This window comes from Scyliorhinus torazame, chromosome 12, assembly GCF_047496885.1.
Source record: "Scyliorhinus torazame isolate Kashiwa2021f chromosome 12, sScyTor2.1, whole genome shotgun sequence".
Classification (NCBI taxonomy): Eukaryota; Metazoa; Chordata; class Chondrichthyes; order Carcharhiniformes; family Scyliorhinidae; genus Scyliorhinus; species Scyliorhinus torazame.
In genome coordinates, this window is record NC_092718.1 from 21,376,812 (window position 1) to 21,390,157 (window position 13,346).

Genomic DNA, 13,346 nt, shown 5'->3' on the forward strand with positions numbered 1-13,346 from the left:
GGCAGCACGGTAGCACAGTTGCTTCACAGCTCCAGGATCCCAGGATCGATTCCCAGCTAGGGTCACTGTCTGTGCGGAGTCTGCACGTTCTCCCCGTGTCGGCGTGGGTTTCCTCCGGGTGCTCCGGTTTCCTCCCACAGTCCGAAGATGTGCAGGTTAGGTGGATTGACTGAGCTAAATTGCCCCTCGTGTCCAAAAAAAAGGTCATGTGGGGTTACGGGGATAGATCGGAGGTGTAGTGCTTTTTCCAAGGGCCGGTGCGGACTCGATGGGCCGACTGGCCTCCTTCTGCACTGTAAATTCTATGATTCTATGATTCTGCGAACTTTCCTCTTCTATACCTCCCCAACACCCCCATCCCTCTCCCCAACCCCTACCCCGTGCTGCCCACCCTACCCCGACCTCGGTGTTCTTCTCTGAAGCTACTCAGGCAAACCTCCTTGCCCTGATTATGAACCAGTTTTGCACTACTGGTGTAGAGCAATTTCGCACTGCCTCCTCTTTGCATCTTCCCCCCATTCCTGCCCACTGTCTTGCTATCGGCTCCTGGTTCAAACTCGCGCCATGCCAAGTTATGGAAATGAAGTGAATTGGTGGGAATCCTACACCACCCCTCCCCGCCCCCGGCAGCGTGTTTTGCGGCTGCGGAGGCGGCCTTCAATTGGCTGGTGGTAGCATCTTCCAGTCCCCCCAACGTCAAAGGCCTTTTTCGCCGGGGGAGGTTGCCATCCAAGGGTCCGGAAGATCAACGGTGTCGGGAAGGGCTGGAAAATTCCATCAATAATCACCATAGCTTTTGGACTGATAACCGGGGAGTTTTTATTTTATTGATTCCAGGTTGCCGGCAATGCCTAAACCCCGTTAATGTATTAAAAAAGGGGATGAGGCTGTTGCTGCTGAGGCCAACACTTATTGCCGATCCCAAATTGACCTCAAGAAGACGATGGTGAATACAATTGAGTGATTGCTAGGGTATTCAAGAGTCAACCACATTGCTGTGGCCATGGAGACACGTACGGAGTAGACCTGGGGAAGCAAGAAAGATTCCTTCCTTGAAGGAACTTAGTGGACCAGATGGGTTTTTATAACAATCTGGTGTCTTCCTGGTCACCATTGCTGAGGCTAGCTTTTTATTCCAGATGTATTTAATTAATTGTATTGAATTCCTCAGCTGCTGTGGTGGGATTCAAACTAATTTCTCTGGATCATTTGTCTGGGCCTCTGGGTAACTAGTAATATAGCCAGTAATACAGAATTAATTACAGTAATTCTGTAATATAACCAATATGCTGTTGCACCAAAGGCTGCCAGATTGTTATAAAAACCTTATCCCCTTAAGGACAGGTAACTCCCACCTTTCCACGGTACGCCCTGTGTGTGAGTCTAGTTTCGCCTTATATTGGTGATTCTTGGAGGTGGAGTGTCGGATTGTCCACCTGACCATCATCTGTTGAAACTCTGGAGAAAAGGCCAGAAACTCGGGAAAACCTCCAGAGAAGGCCAAAGACTTTTAATGACATCAGACCAAGGAGCACTGGCCAATAAATACTGTCCAAATCCTAACCACAACAAAAAAAGAGAATTGGGGTCCCCTACAGTAGTCTGAAGTGTTAACTAAGTGGGGTTGATACAAAACGATTATATCCTCTAATGGGGGTGTCCAGAACAAGATGTAAAAGTAGAGCGAGACAATACATGAGCAAAATAAAGAGATATTTTTGACACAAATTAAGAGTATTATAACCCTCAAATTGGGCTGGGGATGCCAAGGCCCATTGAAGTGTTCAAGACTGAGATTGAAAGATTTTTGTTATTATCAAGGGATATGGAGATGTGGAAGAAAGATGTGAACATGGGAGTTGAAATGCAGAACAGTTATGACGGAATTGAATCGCAGAACAGGTGCGAGGGGCTAAGAGGCCTTCTCTTCTCCACCCCCTCCCGCCCCCCCACCCATGATCAGTCTGGTTGAATCAGATTAATTAGCTATCTATGGGCCTAAAACCAAAGCCGTGAAAGTCTCCGGAAAAGTACACTTCAAAATGTAACTAGGGCAGCTTAATTCCCGATTAGAGCAGGATTTGCATTGGATCAGACCCAGGGCTGAAACCCGATACGTTCCTGGGCTATTTTTAATCAGCGTTAAGAAAGAAGAGATGACTGTTCCGGTAGCACGAATCCATGACTACGCCGTAACTCAGTCCCCCCGAGGTGCGAATTGGAGTCAGCCCTCCAAGGGTTAAAGAGCTCGGATGTCGGACTTGTACTGTGGAGTGTCAGCTGCATTCTAAGTGTCTGACAAGTCGATCAATGACAGCGATTGAGTATTTCACTCTGTCAGCTATCGACTTTCTTCCTAGCTGCAGATATCGCAGGGCAATCTATCACCCCTGCCAAGTATGTGTAGAATAGTCTCAGATAACTATCTCCTATCCCATTTCACAGCTGATTATATTGGCTCTGCTCGCCGTATTAAAAAAAATCAGATAAAACTCTCCTTATAGCAATGCTGATAAGAGATTAGCGATCATGGCTGAATTGTGTTTTTCAAGGCAAAAGGAACATAGCAAACTCTCAAGCTGAAGGACCCGCAAAAAAAATTAATTTTCAACTTCCAGCGTTGGGAAGAAACAAAGGTGGATATGGTTGTCTGTGTTGGGCAGCGCTACTAAAATGGCTGACCGTAGATTGAGCTTTTATAATTGCCCTCAGATGCCTGTGTGTTAGAGGCCTTAAGGCATTCGAGGTTCCCCAGTCCAAAATCGGGGGCAACCTCAGCCGAGGTCACGATGCCTTCCACAGGCAACTAGCTTGCCGACGTTTCCTCCTCTAGGAGGAAAATGGAGGTGTGCAAGGGGAATGGCTAGCAGCAATTCACACTAAGGTTTGTTACTATAAGCACAGTACCACAGATTGTTCCATTGTGTCTGACTCAGTAATAGTCAACCCTGACCACTAATCACCCACGTCTTCACTGTAATTTCAGCACAAGTGATAAGATCAATCACAAGCTTGAGCATTTCCTCACTGTATTATTTACACACAGTGCTACTGGCAACCAATATGGGAACCCAGTTCTGACCTGGGATCACATGACATCATATCATTCCCCTGTGTTGCTTTGTACTGTGCAGCAACACCGATTCGATCTCACCTAATTTATCATCTATTAAAATCACTTTCCTCTGTCATTAACTTTGTTCCTTCCTTTCATCCCCAAGGCGCTTTGAGTTTCTTTCAGATACAAGAGTCACTACATGGAGGAAGAGGAAATGGAAGCTGTCAAGGGACTATGTTAGGCAAAGATGTTAAGGGTTACAGAAACAAGGCAGGAAGATGGTGTTAAGCTACAGAGCAAACCTAATTGAATGGCCTCTCCCTGTTCTTTTGCACAGTTACCCACATCTGCAGCATGTCTCCAAGGTGAACTGGCATGTCACAAAGGTCCTTCTGTTAAAATGTGTCACATTCAAACCTGCCTCTCTGGTCTGAGCCCAGTGCTGTACTATCCAGAGGAGGTTGGGAGGTGGCGAATGAGGGCAGCAACCCAGGCCAAGGGGCACCCAGGTCGATTGTGAGCTCATACTCCCAGCTGAGATCAGGGCCTGGATTTTCCTCCTTGGGTCAGAGTTTCGGCGGGGTGGTACTTCGCTTTGCACCTTCACGTCCACCCAGCCCCCATCCCCAAATAGGGCTCTTTAAACGAGGACCCAGTGGAAATGCTGGGAACTCGCCTGCCGGTACCGGCCAGTCTGGAAGTTCTGTGGATTCTCCAGCCGCATGTTCCTCGGTGGCGTGCCCTCGCCGGCAGCGGGATTTCCGTTCCCGCCACCTGCCAATGGGATTTCCCACTGTGGCCGCGCCACGGTGCCGGGAAACCCCCGGGTGTGGGTGCGCTGCCAGTGCAACTGATAAACCCACCGGCGGAGAATCGCGCCCATGATGAGGGATTTTAAAAATGGAACCAAATGAGGCCTTCCATTGAAGAGCTGCCAAGGCAAAACTTTCAGAGGTGAGCCTCACAATTGTTTGGAGGGTACTTGCGCGGACGATCAATGAGAACAAGAGTGAGCTTGGCGGTGATACCTCTCATTGACAGAGAGCTAACAGATGCTCATTGTCCTGCCCTCACGCAAGAGGTCCCAACATGAGGCACCAAGGAACAGCACCCGAGCAAGAGTTAACATTTTCTGGAGATGCAGGGAGGAAAACAGCCTCTTTGTCAGGCAAAGGCCTGTGGGCATGCTGGAAATCTGAAATAAAAAGTGCTGGAAGTACTCAGCAGATCAGACAGTGTTTGTGGAGAGGAAAACAAAGTTAACGTTTCAGGTCCATGATCTTTTGTCAGAACTGGAAAAAGGTCCTTAACCCGAAACGCAAACTCCATTTCTTTGTGCGATATTTACTTCTGAAATTAGCTTGGATAACTAAAAGCAGGATGGACAAAACATATTTGCCAATTTAGTAAACCGGGGTTGCTGTTTCCAGTACAGAGCAGAAGGAGAGATTCTAGGACACTTTCCAACACAAGGTATTGTGGTCGATTTCAGGCCGTTCGATACTGGCACAGATATGCTGTAATTACAGCTATCCGAGAGTAAGCTGCAGAGCAGGAAAATTAAAGTGTGACCTCAGGTGTAATTCTTGCATCTCAGTTGGAGCCCCCATATTACCCTTCGCCTTTCAAAGAACCTCTACTCATTATGGTAATGCTTGCCTCTGTTCAAATGTACCAGCAGCAAGCAGATCCTCTCAGAGGCCCAGGGAAGCCTGGGCCACTTCCGACTTCTGAGGGCCTCTGGTTACAATGAAAACAAATTAAGATCCATGAAAACATAACAGGGCATCAAAATAAAAGTGAGACATAATTTGAATTTTTTTTTAAAGCTTCTCTCATCTTTTTCTGTGCAAATGCACTAATTATTGAGAAAAAATATAGCTTTCGCGCAATGTCACAGTTGATATTAAGATGGCGGGAGCATTGAAACGCTTTTGTCCCAAAGCTGAATGGTGACAGTTCTTTACCTGCTTCAACACGTCGAAAGGGCGTTCACCTGAAGCCATTGATGCAGGCAAACTTACAAAAATACGCAATGACAGTTGTGGTACTTGGAAACCTCCCAGTGAATCCAAGTTCGAATATTTCTTGAAGTAACTCCTTTGGCTTTCAAAAGAGGAGAGTGTTTTGAGTCTGAGGGCTTTATGTTGAAAAACTATCCATTAGAAAGTGTTACGAATAGTGTGACAGCTTCAATCGTGTGCTAGCTCTGCTGCCTTAATATATGCACGTACCTACACCCTCCTTTACACGCCAGTAGGATAGGCTATGCAGACGCTGCCTGATGTACAGTACAGAACAGCAAAACTTACTTTCTTTCCCTATATTATTTCCTTATGCACATAAAAACAAGTTGCGAAACTTACCGAATGCCAAAATCTGAACAAGTGTCTAAATTTGAGGCCCCCTTTGAGGTTGAGGCGCAGGCCAAATTACCCTCATGCCACCCCCCCCCCCCCAATTCCCCCTCCACCCTCTGATTGGCCCCGGCAATAAGTACATGACACAGGTAAAGGGAGAATAAACAGCTCATTGGCCAGTCTTTGTTGCTGACTGTTGTGAGAGAGCAGAGATCTCAGAATTATGGACAATGGGCCAGAACTTCAGCTCCATAGTGCCTGGTTTTGCAGTGATACGGGGTGGTGTTTTGTACACAAATTCGCGTTCGCACAATTCAGCTGTGGGCTACACCAGGCACCATCTTGACAATGTCTAAACAAGCGGCATCTCTTACCCAGATCAACAGCAAACATCATACTCTATTTTGCATATGCAACTGCCTGTTTCTGTTCCCTCTGGCTCCCTTAAAATACACGCGCACGGTAGCACACTGGTTAGCACTGTTGCTTCACAGCGCCAAAGTCCCAGCTTCAATTCCCGCTTGGGTCACTGTCTGTGCGGAGTCTGCACGTCCTCCCCGTGTCTGCGTGGGTTTCCTCCGGGTGCTCCGGTTTCCTCCCACAAGTCCGGAAAGACGTGCTTGTTAGGTGAATTGGACATGCTGAATTCTCCTTCAGTGTACCTGAACAGGCGACTAGGGGATTTTCACAGTAACTTCATTGCAGTGTTAATGTCAGCCTACTTGTGACAATAATAAAGATTATTATTATAACTGGACTCCAAACTACCAAACGCAACTTAATCAAACTCTCCAGGTGGGAGAAGGGGATAAAGCAGAGATGGATGTTGCAACTATTGAAGTGACCCCAACACTCTGTATCACTCCAAATATCCACACTCAGTATAGTTAAAAATGCTTCCCCTGCCTTCAAAACTGTCTCCAGGACAACTTCTCTCTGACAAGGAAACTGGGGCGGGATTCTCCGCAATCGGCGTGATGTCCGTCGACCGGCGCCAAAAACGGCGTGAATCAGACCGGCATCGCGCCGCCCCAAAGGTGCGGAAGTCTCCGCATCTTGAGGGGCCGAGCCCTAACCTTGAGGGGCTAGGCCCGCGCCGGACTGATTTCCGCCCCGCCAGCTGGCGGGAAAGGCCTTTGGTGCCCTGCCAGCTGGGCGGAAATGACATTGCCGGGCGCCGCATACGCGGGAGAGTTAGCGGCCGCTCACGGCATCCCCGCGCATGCGCAGTAGAGGGAGTCTCTTCCGCCTCCACCATGGTGGAGACCGTGGCGAAGGCGGAAGGAAAAGAGTGCCCCCATGGCACAGGCCCGCCCGCGGATCGGTGGGCACCGATCGCGGGCCAGGCCACCGTGGGGGCCCCCCCCCCCCCGGGGCCAGATCGCCTCAGGACCCCGGAGCCCGCCCGCGCCGCCTTGTCCCGCCGGTAAGAGAGGTGGTTTAATCCACGCCGGCGGGACAGGCATTCTCGCAGTGGGACTTCGGCCTATTCGGGCCGGAGAATCGCCGGGGAGGGGGGGCGCGCCAACCAGCGCGGCGCAATTCCCGCCCCCGCCAAATATCCGGTGCCGGAGAATTCAGCAACCGGCGGGGGCGGGATTCACGCCAGCCCCCGGCGATTCTCCGACCCGGCGGAGGGTCGGAGAATCTCGCTCCTGAACTCCACAGACCAACAAGGCCCTCGAGTCCCTATTCTGTATTGGTGAAGGAGTCGGTGTGGCCTGATCGGACCTCAGAAACCTTAGACATCGAAAGATTTTCAATCCTAGAATTCACAGGGCAGAAGGAGGTCATTCAGCCCATTGAGCCTGCACCGGCCCTTGGAAAGAACGTGAGTGGGGGGGGGGGGGGGGGGGGGGGGGGGGCGGGGTTGTAAAATATTGGTCACTATTTGTCATACGAATGACCCTTCTGGAAAGTGCTCCATCCCGGATGTTGGGTCAGGACAAGTTTAGTTCACTTGCGATGTTCCCAAGATTTATGTGAAGAGTGACCATTTGTTGGACCAAGAGTGACCAAGAGTTGGCCTGCTAACTCTGTGGCGATCAGCGCATCCTGCATCGGCCAGATGTGGTGCTCTGTAGCTCTCAGCAGCAAGCCAGGCCAAGCACTGAGCATTTTTGGGAAGCTTTCCAATAATGTATTGCAATCTAGAAAGACATCTTTTCAAAGCTTCTTTCAATAAATAAGGCTTATGTAATAAAAAAAAAGGACCAGTTTGTAATATTCGCTATGTTAGTCTGTTCAAATATTGTACATTCAGGCTCTGAGGGCCAATAAAACTGATAGACTCTCTTTGCAATAGCCAACACTTCAGTGTGATTTATGTTCAGGGCTCAGCAAAGAGATCACGGTCAGGACAGAATGATTACAGAAAATCAAACAGATTGTCTATTTTCATTTGCTGTAAATTTAAACAGAAGCCTATAAAATGGTCAAGGAAGGGCGGTCATTTCCACAAATCAAAGTAGGAGATGTCAGCACTGGAGGTGGAACACTTTCATCTTCTGCTGCATTATACAAACACCCTGCCCACTCTTTCTCCTTGCTTCGGCAAGCGCTCTATTGGTTAAGAAGACCTGTCGGCTATGATGCCATGCAAGTTTCCAGGCTGAGGTAGGTGATCTCAGCAAAAGGCGAGGATACTGCACATGGCAACAATGTCGTCCCCGAGCCAGAAATAACAATATCCTGCATTTATATAGCATCTTTAACATAGAAACATTTCCCAATGTACTTCATGGCAGCATTATCAAACAGTGCTTGAGGTTGAGCCACACATAAGCAGACGTTAAACAGGTGGTCTAAAGCTTGGTCAGTGAGGTAACAGGGTATTAAGGAGCATCTTAAAGGAAGAGGAGGGAGTGGACAGTAGGAGAGGTTCGGAAAGAGAATTTCGAAGCTGAGGGCCATAGGCAGCTGGAGGCATGGATGCCAATGGTGGAGTGAGTAAAGTCAGGGGGCACGATTCTCCCAAAGGGAGACAAAGTCCCAATGGCGGAGTGAAAACCGGAGTGTTTCACTCCGGCGTCGGAGCCCGCTCCCAGCCCCCTATTCTCCCGCCCCCGGGAGGCTAGGAGCGGGGTCGCGTATTTTACGCGCGCTGGGCCTTGGTGCCGCGTAAAAAGCGGCGTCCCGCAAATGACGTGGCCGGCGTCGCGTAAATGAAGTCACCCACGCGTGCACGGTTGCCGTCCTCCCCGAGGCCGCCCCGCAAGAAGATGGCGGATGGATCTTGCAGGGTGGCGGAGGAAAGGAGGTCCTCCTTTAGAGAGGTCGGCCCGCCGATTGGTGGGCCTCGATCGCGGGCCAGACTCCATCGGAGCCCCACCCCCCCCCACAGGCCGCCGCCCCAGCGTTCCCGCACAGTTCCCGCCGGCAGCGACCAGGGGCGTCATTCTCCGCCGGCGGGAGTCTCCGTTTTGACGGCGCCCGGGGGTTTCCCGATGGCGTGGGGCTGCCCCACAATGGGAAACCCCATTGACCGGCCGGTGTTACGGAGACTGCCGCTGGCCGGTCGGAGCAGAAATGTGGCGGGGCAGGTAGGAGAATTTCGCCCCAGGTGTGGACGGCGCCGGCGGGAACCTGCCGTGTCGGAGCGGCTGCTCGGCCCATCCAGGCCGGAGAATAGCGGGGGTACTGGAGAATCGCCGTTGTGAGTGTCTCGGGCGATTCTCCGGCTGGCGCGGCGCAGAACTCGACGGGACCGTTCTCGCCGGTTGGGAGAATGGCGGGACAGCGTCGGACCGGCATCGCGCGATATAATGGCGCGGCCGGCAATTCTCCCAACCGGCGCGGCCTCGGAGAATTGTGCCCAGAGGGTTTGCAAAAGGCCAGAAATGGAGGAGCGCAGAGCCACAGCTCCTGTCACTGATCGCTGATTAAGATTGCTATTGGAAACTGAGGTTGTATAAACATTGAATAGGGTCAGGATTAAGCTTGGCTCTAATATTCCACACCGACAAGCAAAACAATTCACCAGTGAAGCAAATAGCTGATATTTTAATTTCCACTCCCAACAATGTGCTTCAGTTCCAAAGAAAGGAGCATGTCCCACTACCCGAATGTTACATTAATAATAATCAGCCCACGGCGCAGTCCAACAAACCACAGTGTTCTCTGTCACCCTTACAACAAGACAGACAATTTTCATTCATGTAACTGGGCAGAAGGCCATTGTGTTTAGGACCATCATGTCCCCTACATTTGGAATCAGTGATCACTACAGTGACAGTGATTGCAGAGAACACCTCACTTACTTTGTGGCAGGAGCACTTTTACAAGTAACTCACTCTGAGCTCGCCTCTGAGAAAAACTGCACAATTTAGGGATGAGGCTGGTCCCTATTGGTCAGAGGCTGAGAACCCTCAACTTGTATCACATCTTGTTATGTCCCTCAGGACAGATAACATGGCAGATGGAATACCATGTGGAAAAGTGTGGGGTTATGCACTTTGGAAGGAGGAATGGAGACATAGACTATTTTCTAACTGGGGAAATGCTAAGGAAATCAGAAGCACAAAGGGACTTGGGAGTCCTTGTTCACGATTCTCTTCAAGTTAACGTTCAGGTTCAGTCGGCAGTTAGAAAGGCAAATGGAATGTTAGCATTCATATCGATAGGCCTAGAATACAAGACCAGGGATGTACTTCTGAGGCTGTATAAGGCTCTGGTCAGACCCCATTTGGGAGTATTGTGAGCAGTTTTGGGCCCTGTATCTCAGGAAGGATGTGCTGGCCTTGGAAAGGTTCCAGAGGAGGTTCACAAGAATGATCCTTGGAATGAAGAGCTTGTCACATGAGGAACGGTTGAGGACTCTGGGTCTGTATTCGTAGGAGTTTAGAAGGATGAGGGGGGGGTCTTATTCAAACTTACAGGATACTGCGAGACCTGGATAGAGTGGACTTGGAGAGGATGTTTCCACTTGTAGGAAAAACTAGAAGCAGAGGACACAATCTCAGACTAAAGGGAGGATCCTTTAAAACAGAGTTGAGGAGGAATTTCTTCAGCCAGAGGGTGGTGAATCTGTGAAACTCTTTGCCGCAGAAGGCTGTGGATACCAAATCACTGAGTGTCTTTAAGACAGAGATAGATAGGTTCTTGATTAATAAGGGGATCAGGGGTTATGGGGAGAAGACAAGAGAATGGGGATGAAAAAGTACCAGCCATGATTGAATGGTGGAGCAGACTCATTATGCCGAGTGGCCTAATTCTGCTCCTATATCATATACTTTGGGTTGGGAGATTATAGAGAGTGGAGGGAAGAGGTACCAATCACAGGGGGTCTGATAATAGGTGAAGAATAGCAGATGATGGTCAGTGCGATAGATGGTGATAAGAGTGGAGTCCAATGATGCTCAGAAGATGGAGACTATCATGGGGAGGGGAGGGTTCAAGGTTTACTGGGTAGCGGATCCTGCAGGAAACGTACTTGCTCTTGCTGACTCTTGCACCTCTACGAGTACAACATTTGTTTTTAAATGTTTTTGTCCAATTAAGGGGCAATTTAGCATGGCCAATCCACCTACCCTGCAGATCTTTGGGTTTTGGAGGTGAGACCCACGCAGACACGGGGAGAATATGCAAACTCCACACGGACAGCGACCCGAGGCCGGGATCGAACCTGGATCCTCGGCGGCGTGAAGCAGCAGTGCTAACCACTGCGCCACTGTGCCATCGACAGTCCAACATTTGTAAACTACACACTCAAGTCTTGGGATCGGGCACAAACCTGACAATATTCTCACTGAGAAATCACAGAGTTACCTGCTGTATAAAACAAAGCTACAGCTCATTAGTCATCAACATAAACATTGATAGGACCTTCCAGAATTAGAATTCTTGCACCCCAGTAAAAGGGAAGTATGGATGGCAAAAGACTGACACTCACACAAGCTTGCCACCCCCACATTGATTCTGTATACACCTCCCGCTGCCTCAGGAAGGCAGACAGCATTATCAGAGACCCCTCCCTCCCAGGCATTGCCTTCTTCCAGACCCTTCCATCAGGCTGAAGGTACAAAAGTCTGAAGACCCGCACATCCAGACATAGGAACAGCTTCCTCCCGCAGCTACAAGACTCCTCAACGACTCCCCCTCGGACTGATCTGTTCCCTGTAAGAACACTATTCACGACGCCCTATGCTGCTCGTGCTCATGTATTTGCTTTGTTTGGCCCCTTGTTCCTCACTGTAACCAATCACTGTTTGTCGATGTACCATTTGTCAATGTTCTCTGCTGATTTTTCTTTTTGTCTCCTATATATGTACTGTGTACGTTCCCGCGGCCGGAGAAAAATACTTTTCACTGTACTTCGGTACATGTGACAATAAATCAAATCAAATCAAATCACTACTTTTCAAAGGGTATCATGGACTCTGGTCAACTCATCCCATTTCCTGAGGGAAAATTCCAAAAACATTCCCCAGAAACTCAGTTATGATTTGGGGACATATGCAGAATCTGCGCCTGATGCACGTCGTACTTTTCACATCGTCAAACTGCTTTCCCTTCATTTGATACTTGCACATTCCCAGAAGCTCCATAATCACTGCGCAACATTTCACCATCTCTACTTATCTCAATAGACCTTAATCTCATTCCCAGCCCAGATGTATATCCAGCCCTTTCTTCTAGGCATTCATTAACAAAGCTTTTGCTGTTTTCACTGGGAGAGGTGCATGAATGTTAACAGTTCAGCGCTGCTGGAAGGTTTGTCACCATGTCACGGAGATATTCTTTACAGTCATCTTAAATTTCCCCCCTGGGAGATTACGTTCAGTGCGATATTTTATCACAACAGAAACGCTGTATAATAAGCATCCCACTTAGATACAAAAGAAGCAGACATTTTTTTACAACCTTCGAGACAAAAACAGCACAAATGACGACAAATTTAGTCAGCAATTTATGAGGGTGTTTACGTTTTTCAAATATATTATTAGTGATTACCTAAATATCTTAAAATGTTTAAGGCACCTTTCATGTCCTGGGATTCTCTGTGTCTGTCTTATCCTTCGATAACTAACCCTCTGTATTTTGCATTCGACCCCTCTCATGGGTTGAAGGTACCTCTGCTAGTCCTGCTTATTCTTAAACATACCCCAAGATGACAAACAGAAAATCCTGATTTGCAATTTCCCACAACAGATTTATCCCAAGCTAAAGGCTTCTCACATGTTTGCAAAGTGCCTTGGCCGTGAACTTAGTTTTAGAGTTTAATGATCAAGTGAATTTAGAAAGCAAATATATGAGGATAAAAGAGTGCGGTGGGATGTCCCAGCTGACCTTTGGGTCCGCCGACGGCCACCCCTTACCGTGGGTTCCCGGCAGTGCAGGTTGGTAACAACAGGAAACCCCGTTAACAGCGGCGAACTGGAAGATCCCGCTGCTGGCGAATGGCAGGTCACCCCACCGCCGTAAAACATGCCGCGGTGGGGGAGGGGAAGACGTGGAAAATCCTGCTCTTCATAATGTCGATATTGGACGGATTTAATGGAAAAGAAACAAGAGTCCCATTTTGGGGGCGTTTAGCAGGGTGTTTGTCTGCATTTGCAGCACTGTGAATGACGTGGCTATTAAACAAGACTCTGCTTCTTCTTTGAGTCCAGCTGAGACCGCACTTAGATCATTTCCCGCACTAACAAGCTCAGGTCACCAGTGCAGGAGGAGATCAGGGTGCCATTTTTCAATGGTGCCCCGATCTCCGGACATTTCAACTTACCTATTAGGGGTGCGGAAGGAGCAGTGCTCCGAAAACTAGTGATTTGAATGAAACTTGTTGGACTTTAACCTGGTGTTACAAGGTTCCACATGTTAAACACTTGGACAAAGTTCTAGGGAGCAGAGCAGATGGAGCTGTACCCCAACATGGAGTTAGAATATGGAAGAGATGAAGCCAGTAGGAAAGGCAGAATCCTGCATTTATA